Raw genomic sequence first — 9206 nt, 5'->3', positions numbered from 1 at the left:
CGGGCTGAGGCCCCCTCGTAGGATTATATTGTATTTATACCATCGCTAATGTAAACCTGCATGATGACAAGGGTGAAGATTAAATTCAAGAACCCTAATGACGGAAAACACCGAATCACCCTACTCCAGACCTTGTCATCGAACAACATATACGCCATTCGAATCATAACGATCAAGGATGGTTACATCGTCCTCACCCGCACTGATGAGGACACTGAACACCTGCTCTCCAAAGAAGTAACCACACAACTGAAAACCAAAGGATTCACCCCTGTCACCCCACCCGAACTCAAGGCCAAACGCACTACTATCGTAACAAGGCTGGATAACCATATTTACCAAAACACACCAGAAGATATAAAGGATGAAATTGTGGAACAAAACCCCTGGCTTTCAGAAGATGATATCGAAGACGTATGTAAATTCCCGAACTCTAACACAATGAAAATCACTTTTCAACAAACAACAGCTGCCAAGAAAGCCCAAACCAACGGACTGCTCCTCTTTTCAATGTCTATCCCTCCAAGTCAAGTCCAACAAGAAACCTACATACACATAACCACATGTATGCGTTGCTATGCCTTAGAAGACCACCACACTAGCCAATGTCAGAAACCCAAGGATTACAAGATATGTTCAGAGTGCGGGAACTCGGCCACACCTGGTTCACCTGCCTGAATGAGGACAAGAAATGCATAAACTGTGGCAATAATCATAGAACACTGGCAATGAGATGTCCTGAAAGGAAAAAATTATTACAGAAAAAAGACAAACAAACACTAACACAAATTTGAGCACAGCTAAATCATACAGCAGCGCAGCCATAAGCGCTCCAGCCACAGTACCACTAAACATCAACATTGAAAAAGACACTCCATGCAAAATTCTCACCTGCCTATTACATGCACACCTCAGCAACATCGGGGAGCCTGGCTCATTTGAGACCGTACTTCAGGACATGCTCAAACACAACAACCTGCCATCAGTTAAAGTCCCTAAAACCCCAAACAGTAGAAAGATAATGGAAATGGCCCACCTAAATGAATCTGAAGAAAGAGAGGTAACTACAGAAGAAGAAGAAACAGTACACACATCACCAATACAGACACGTACACACACTACAGAATCCACTGAAGGGCACACAACACAGCAAAACACACAAGAAGCACAAAATAACATGGAATACGAGTCACACCCAATCAAAGGCACTGATATCGGACTTGCCATTATCACTTCAAAAGCAACAGGATGGCCTGAACAACCCCTAAACTTAAAAAGACTCAAACTAGGACTTGAAACACAAAAATACAAATGGGCTTACACTGACAACAGTTACGATGAAGACACAGTATACCAATACATAATTACAGACAAAATAGACCTCCAGAGTTGCTGGAAAGTAACTGAGGATGCTAACTTTAGAAAACTTCGATCAGGCCTCCACATAGACAAGACTCCACCACCACCCAAACTCAGAAGACACAGACAAAATAGCAACTAAAACACCATGAACACCATCAAAATACTTCAACATAATACACAACACTGGAGAACTAACAAAACCAATCTAATGATAACATACAAATCAATAGATCCTGACATCATCTTACTCAACAGTCACGGTACAAAAGAAGACGAAACACTTAAACTATATGGTTATACAACATATAAAGTAAACACAAGCAATGAAATCAATGATGGAAGCGCCATTTTAATAAAAAGCAATATCAAACACAAAATTAATGACGATTTCATAACAGACGTACTACAAGTAACAATAGATACAAATTTGGGCCCTGTCAACATTGCTACAACCTACCTACCCCCCAGACGGCCCTACATCCCATTCCCTGACTTTCACAAGTTATGCTCCAACCACACACCGACCTACATACTCGGTGATTTAAACGCAAAACACCCTGCGCTAGGTGATTCATACAGTAACACAGTAGGCAAAGGTCTCAAAACTATGTTAGACACCAACATAATAAAACACCTCGGACCCCACTTCGCTACATACACTACAGGCAGACATAACACTACACCAGACTTAGTACTTTGCAACAATAAAACATACCACAACCACATCATAGAAGAAGGCCCAACCACAACATCAGACCACATACCAATAACACTCACCATCACAGCTTCAGCAATAAAAACAAAAACACAGCCAAAATATAACATGAAGGAAGCGAACTGGGACAACTTCAACAATAACATAGAAAATAACATTATGCAAGCACAACCCCCAGAGATGGCAACAACCACACAAATAGATCAATCTCTTAAAACATGGATCACAACCATCACTCAAGAAATGGAGAACAACATACCTAAAACATGCAGCAAAACTATAAATAAACCCATATTAAACAAAACCATAAAAAGCATACAGACCTACCTACACAACATCAAAACCACAGCAAACACACAAGGATGGACAACAGCAAGGTACCAAGCATACAAACACTTAAAACACGCACTTGCAAATGAATGCAAAAAACACAACAACATAAACTGGGAAAATAAAATAAACAAATTAGCAGACATATATAAAACACCACAACACTTCTGGAAAGAAGTAAGTAAACTAAAAGGCAACAAATCCAGAAACACAACACACATCATACACAACAACACAAAACTCTACACAGAGCAAGAAAAAGAACCTGTATTCAGAAACATCTGGGAAGACATCTTTCACATTAGCCAAACAGAAAACAGACAATTTGATCTACACAACGAAACAAGAGTCAATAATCACCTAAACATACACAGACACCTCCTCACCCCGCACACTCATGCAGATACACACAGACTCGAGCCACACAACCACATCACACGTCCCATCACTATGCAAGATGTTAAAAACATTATAAAAACCTTCAAGAACAACACCCCAGGCACAACTAAAATAAACAAAACCATTTTACAAAAACTTCCAGAAAATGCACTAAAAATATTAACACAAATCTATAACTATTCACTCTCCCTGGGTTACTTTCCCTCCACATTCAAACAAGCAAAAATCATCCTAATACCTAAACCTAACAAAACAGGCATCAACCCAATAGATTACAGACCGATATCACTGCTAGAAGTTCCTGGTAAGATATATGAAAAAATACTCAACCAAAGATTAAGAAATTATCTAGAAGACCACAGCAAGCTTCCTAATTCACAACATGGCTTCAGAAGGGGTAGAGGCACTGACACCGCCCTTGCACTTACATCAGAAAAATAGCAGACGCGTTAGCAAGCAAACACCGAGTCAACATAGTTCTCAGAGACGTGTCGAAGGCCTTTGACAAAGTCTGGCACAATGGGATCAAATATAAAATAATTCAATTAGGCCTCCCAGATATTTTTACTAAAACCATCTGCACCTTCCTTGACAACAGAAAAGCTTACATTAACATCAACCATCACAACGGCCCATCATTTGACATAAGAAGTGGAGTGCCACAAGGCAGCTCACTTTCACCTACACTGTACACTATTTACACTGCAGACATACCAGCCCCGGCATACGGTTCTCTAAACATCATGTACGCAGATGACATCACACAAATAATAGTTCACCCCAGTAAATCACGCAAGATAATGGCCAAAAGAGTTGAGTCGGAAATTAAAAAGATAAATGAATTTGAAGTTAAATGGAAGATTAAAACCAACCAAACAAAATTTAAAATAATACCACTTGCAACCAGAATAAATGAGCCAATCAGTATCAACAACGAAATTATACCTTACTCTGCAGAAGGTAACATACTTGGACTCCACTTCAACACTAGAGGCATCATCCCACAGATAAAAAAACAATAAACTCAAGGCAATAGCAGCACTAACAACAATCAGAAGATTCTCCTCTCTGCCACAAAACATAAAACTACACCTTGTAAAAGCCTGCATCATCCCCATCCTACAGTACCCCTCATATCCCCTAAACACCCTAACTAAAAACTCTCTCCTAACACTACAGCAAGTACAGAACCAAGCACTACGCTTTGCATTTAATGAAAAGTATCCCTACACTTACAACACTGAACAACTACACCAACAAGCAAACATCAAACCAATAAACACATTCATACACAGCAGTGGTAATAATGTTTCAAAAAAGACTCACCACAGAGCTACGAGATACTACATACATAAGCTTAATAAACTCACACAGCACGAGAGAACACAGCTGGTTCAAGAAACCTATCACAGTACTAAACAGAAATGAACCAGCACCACTATACACCAGCAATTAACATGCAAACATCTACCTCACGTGCACCACCACGCTAACACAACACTTATCTCCACTTACCCTGTACGGGAACCCTCTTACCTGGAGACACCGGAAGTCTGTCCGACGTTCTATCGCGCCCTGAGTCGGGGGGAGGAGGGTATGTTCACTTGGGTGATGTTCTGCCACCAGAACTTACCTATAACCCTCCCTTCGTTGGGTGTTGCCACTGGCACGGCTTGCTCGCCACCAGCAGCGAGGGACGGAGGAAGGTCATGCCGCACCCTGAGTCGGGGACCACGGTGATCAGGGGCCACTCCCGGGCCCCCGAGGGGAATAGGGGATGAGACAGTGCTGTTCTCACTCCGCGGCGCGACAGGAAATCCGGTCTTAGTCTCCAGTCCAACCTGAAACAAAGAATGCTGTGAAACCAAGGCAAACATGAAAAAATAAATAACGGCTATGATGACATGTTGACCCTAAGTAACTAACTTAATTATTTAACATTTCCTCTTCTAGTACCCTTCCTTTCACACCACTATCCTGCACTGCACTTAAGCTACTAAAAAAAAAAAAAAAAAAAAAAAAAAAAAAAATCTATATAACAATTTCAACAACTATAACAAATATAACAAGTACGTGATCAGCGGCTTACCGAGCAATGCGAGCGACAACAATAATAAATAGTGATAAACAGCAAGGCGGATAGCCCGCCACCTGTTACTCTAATACTTTCTCTCATTTTTCCCCCTGTTACATCTTGTTCTAGCTAGCTCTTCTCCTTTCATCCCCTGTCTATCCCCCCGTTCCGTTCCGTTCCGTTCTCTCTCTCTGGGTTCATTAATGATCGTCTTTGTCCCTCTCCAGCATCCTCCTGTCTTATTCTTTTACAAGGAGATTAATTCCTTGACCCAAGAGCCACCGGGATTGCTGTTCCTGGGAGCCTGAAATGTCCTGCTTATTGTGGGAAGCTTTGTCTTGCCTTCCTCTATGTCACTCGGAATAATGTCAGTCATGCGTGCGAGGAGCTTTTTTTTTTTTTTTGTGTGTGTGTGTGTGTGTGTGTGTGTGTGTGTGTGTGTGTGTGTGTGTGTGTGTGTGTGTGTGTGTGTGTGTGTGTGTGTGTGTGTGTGTGTGTGTGTGTGTGTGTGTGTGTGTGTGTGTGTGTGTGTGTGTGTGTGTGTGTGTGTGTGTGTGCAATATTAACCCCAAATGAAGTTACTAGTTATGCATGAGTTTGTTGAAGACTTTAAAGATGTTGGCTCAAGTTATCTCATACAGAACGATTAAGAACACTCTTCTCCCTCCCCTTTCCCTCCTTCCTCTACTCCCTTGTAATTTTTCATTCCCTTTTTTTCTCTCTCTCACTCCCTTTTTTGATAGATGGGAGGAACAGAAGGATAGAAGAAAAGCATAAGGAAAGGAGAAGGAGAAGGATGACGCATTGTGAAATCTATCATACGTGTTCAGTTAATTAACCATGGATTTGGAAGATAATCGGCTTAATTAACAATGCCTCCATCATGCAGAGTGGAGAAATAGAGGATAGTAGACAGACTGTTAACACAATGCTTATATAGTGTTATGACAGCAACATAAATAAATGGTCTTTTCCATTTTAAGTAGGTTCGCAGAATATCCATTTCTGACACTATGAGGAATACTATTTCTCAAATATTTCCTAAATTAACAACTGAATTAATGTGAAACTAGCACAGCTAATACTTTAACATCGTTTCCTGATTCATGATATCCCTGATTCATGGAACACACCAAGCGTATTTCATTAAGGAGTTAACTCTTGGCCTTCAAGGAGAAGTTGGCAAGAGCCGAGTAGACATTTTGACAAGGAAGGTTTTGCGTGACAAAGTTGTGATGTATATCAGTGTATCAGTCTCTTTCCATTCCGGTCTTCCCCTCTCTTCGTACTAGCCTTCCTCTCACCTCCATCACTGTAACAACTCTGCGCCACTGTAGTATGTAGTCCATGATAGAAAACGATGAAGCATTATTTCCTTCACACCATGAAAAACATCCTTGAACACCTCAGTAACTACCACTGGAGATGAAACGCCAAAATGTTTGACAATAACAATCGTTCGCATCGTTCTCTTGTCAGCCATTTTCTGTTATAGCTAATGGGTTGATGTGATTTGATTGAAGAATAATGCATCATCTCATAGTATCCTAGGTGTTTGTTGTTTGCTATATAGGTAATAAGATGTAAACTCACCGCAGAACATACTAAAATATAAGTAATATTTCAATATGCTAGTTAGTTTAAGAATTATCATCAGCAAGCTACGTTTGAGCAACAGAACGGATATAGCAGATAGTTTGATTACAAAGCGGTGACTCGGTAAAGGCGTTCAGTGTATCAGTCTGTACATAAAAAGAAACGCTAATTTATGCGGTGATTAGAGAGGAATTAATTTCTTGAGCGTGCCCGGGAAGGTGTAGGGGAAGATTATGAACATTGATTAATAGCAGAGAGCAGATTACAAAGGACGAAATTAATGATGAAATGGAAGGTTTTATTATGGGGAAGCAATAATGGATGATAACGAAAGAATGATCAAGGAGAATATCCGCAGCTAAAAAGAGGAATAATTATGCTGGTTATGATTAAATTACTTGTGTCAACTGTTTCGCTGTGATTGAAATACTGTATATCATTTTTATCACCACCAGGAAGGAAAGAGAAATTAAAGGAATAGATTCTCAGCTGGCCTTTTTGTATGATCGTTTTTTGTTCCCCTTGACCAGTTCTTATATATAAAAGAAAGAGAAAACGCATGGCAAGATAACGTTTAGTAGAGACGGTTGTGGAGAAAAAGATGTCCCAAAATGGTAAATGATCGAGTTCCACTGTTTACAGTCTCACAAGAACCTCTCTCCTTGCTTCTCATGTGCACTCTCTTCGCCAAATAATGCAGTGTTTGCAGAGACTTAAGATTTAGAAGTTGTGTTGATCTGCCTGCACGAATATTGAGGAAGTTAAGGCGCCGAGAAGTAAAGCAAGACTAGTTTGTCAAGAAGCTCTGAGATTTGAATTACTACTCTTCCCTTCTCTCTCTCTTGTCTGGGAATACGGCGCCTGAACATATGGTGAAGAATACGGTGGTGGAGGTTGGTTTGGAATAGATCGCCAGCTGAAGAAAAAGAGGAGAGGAAAGCGATAGGCGAGATCTTTGTTCTGCAGTAATGGTGATGGACAAAGTAAGAACTGTGGCTGCGGGAGAGAGGCACCCCTGACTATAAGTGGCAAAAGAAAGAAAGGTGCCAGAATATTTGAGGAGAGGAGGGTGTCAAGGCTGAGAGGACTGGAGTGTGTGATATGAATGGACAGGTCGGGGAAGTGGGTTCTCTTCTTGGTCTTCCTATTCAGGGAATCCAAGAAACAGTGGTCACAATACTTGGTGGATAGATATAAAGACAGGTCGATAGATAAGTTGATAGAGAGATAGATAGGTAGATAGATGAGTACATAGACAAACAAAGAGAGAGAGAGAGAGAGAGAGAGAGAGAGAGAGAGAGAGAGAGAGAGAGAGAGAGAGAGAGAGAGAGAGAGAGAGAGAGAGAGAGAGGTGGGATTGGGTGCGGGAGGGCTACGAGAGTCAGAAGTGGAGGGAGAAGGGAGGTGGAAATAAAGCCGTTAGAAGATAAAAAAGTTTCAGGAGCGATGTTACCTTGTAGAATGTAGAGGGTCAGAGACACATTCTCGAAAAGTCGGAATGGAATCAAAGTGAAGAGCAAGGGAAGCGAGGACACGGAGCCGGGAGGGGGAACTACAAAGAGAAGGGAAAAAACGAAAAGTAAAAGGAAAAAAATTCATAAAAGAAAAACAAACGATGATGAAAAGAATGTATATATATTAAAGGAATTTCAAAGATACAACAAGAGAGAGAGAGAGAGAGAGAGAGAGAGAGAGAGAGAGAGAGAGAGAGAGAGAGAGAGAGAGAGAGAGAGATTTACCTACTACCCTTCTCATACTCATCAAGTAAACCTACAGGCATTATAGGCCACAACATAAAATAAAACCCTTCCTCCTAGGGGCATATCTGTGCACTACTTAGATACGTAAATTTGTTGAGTGTTTTCTTTCTACATAACCAGAGAAAGCCATTTGGTGACAAAGAGCCAGCTGCGTCAAATCAACACTATTAATTTGAAATTAGATGACAAAGTGGTCAGAAAATCACCAATATGTGCTTATCATTGGTCGTGCAGTATTATTAACTCTGTTGTTTGTGTATAAGATGAGTAATGAACACTGCGTCAGATCAACACCATTCGTTTCAAATTAAATAGCTAAATATTCACCATGTCTTTATTCTAGCTCTTGCATTATCATAAACTGTCGTGTTTGTGTTTAAGATGAGTAATGGACAGTGAAGAAGGGACCTGGGGTGAGGGGAAGGAAGTGAGGGACTGAGGGGAATGACGTAATGTGGTGGGGGAGGGAGGAATGATTAGCGTGACATGAAGTGGCGGGCAGTGGCTATATACTACACGTCCCTCGGCGGCGTTCTCCATTACAGAAGGTCAGGAGACTTTGTGCCCTTCATAACACAACACAATGGACGAGTATAGTGTAGCCTCGGCCATTACATCGTGACATACAAGACTGCCTTCCATCTCTGACAACTTAGTCTGTGGGACGCTCCTCACTTATCGCTCGCGGCTATGGGACGCTCCTCACTTATCGCTCGCTGCTTTCTCTCTCTCTCTCTCTGTGGGACGAGTTGCCTGGGGGAGGAGGCTTTCCTTGTAGTCCTCCCTGTGTAGCTTGGCTTTGAACTCCAAGGTCGTCCCGCTGTGCTTGCGTCTTGTATTGTCCTGGCGTTTGTTCCTGTGAGATGATTGTTTACCACCAACCTCTTTGTTTCACTGGACAATATTTTTTTTGTCTGTATTTTCGCTCAGTCTTTTAAAGTCTCAGCTCCTGGCTCTGCTATGCTGTGTT

Source organism: Portunus trituberculatus, chromosome 42 (genome assembly GCF_017591435.1).
Source record: "Portunus trituberculatus isolate SZX2019 chromosome 42, ASM1759143v1, whole genome shotgun sequence".
NCBI classification, from domain to species: Eukaryota; Metazoa; Arthropoda; class Malacostraca; order Decapoda; family Portunidae; genus Portunus; species Portunus trituberculatus.
The sequence above is the reverse complement of the archived record's forward strand: the minus strand, read 5'-3'. Positions refer to the sequence as shown.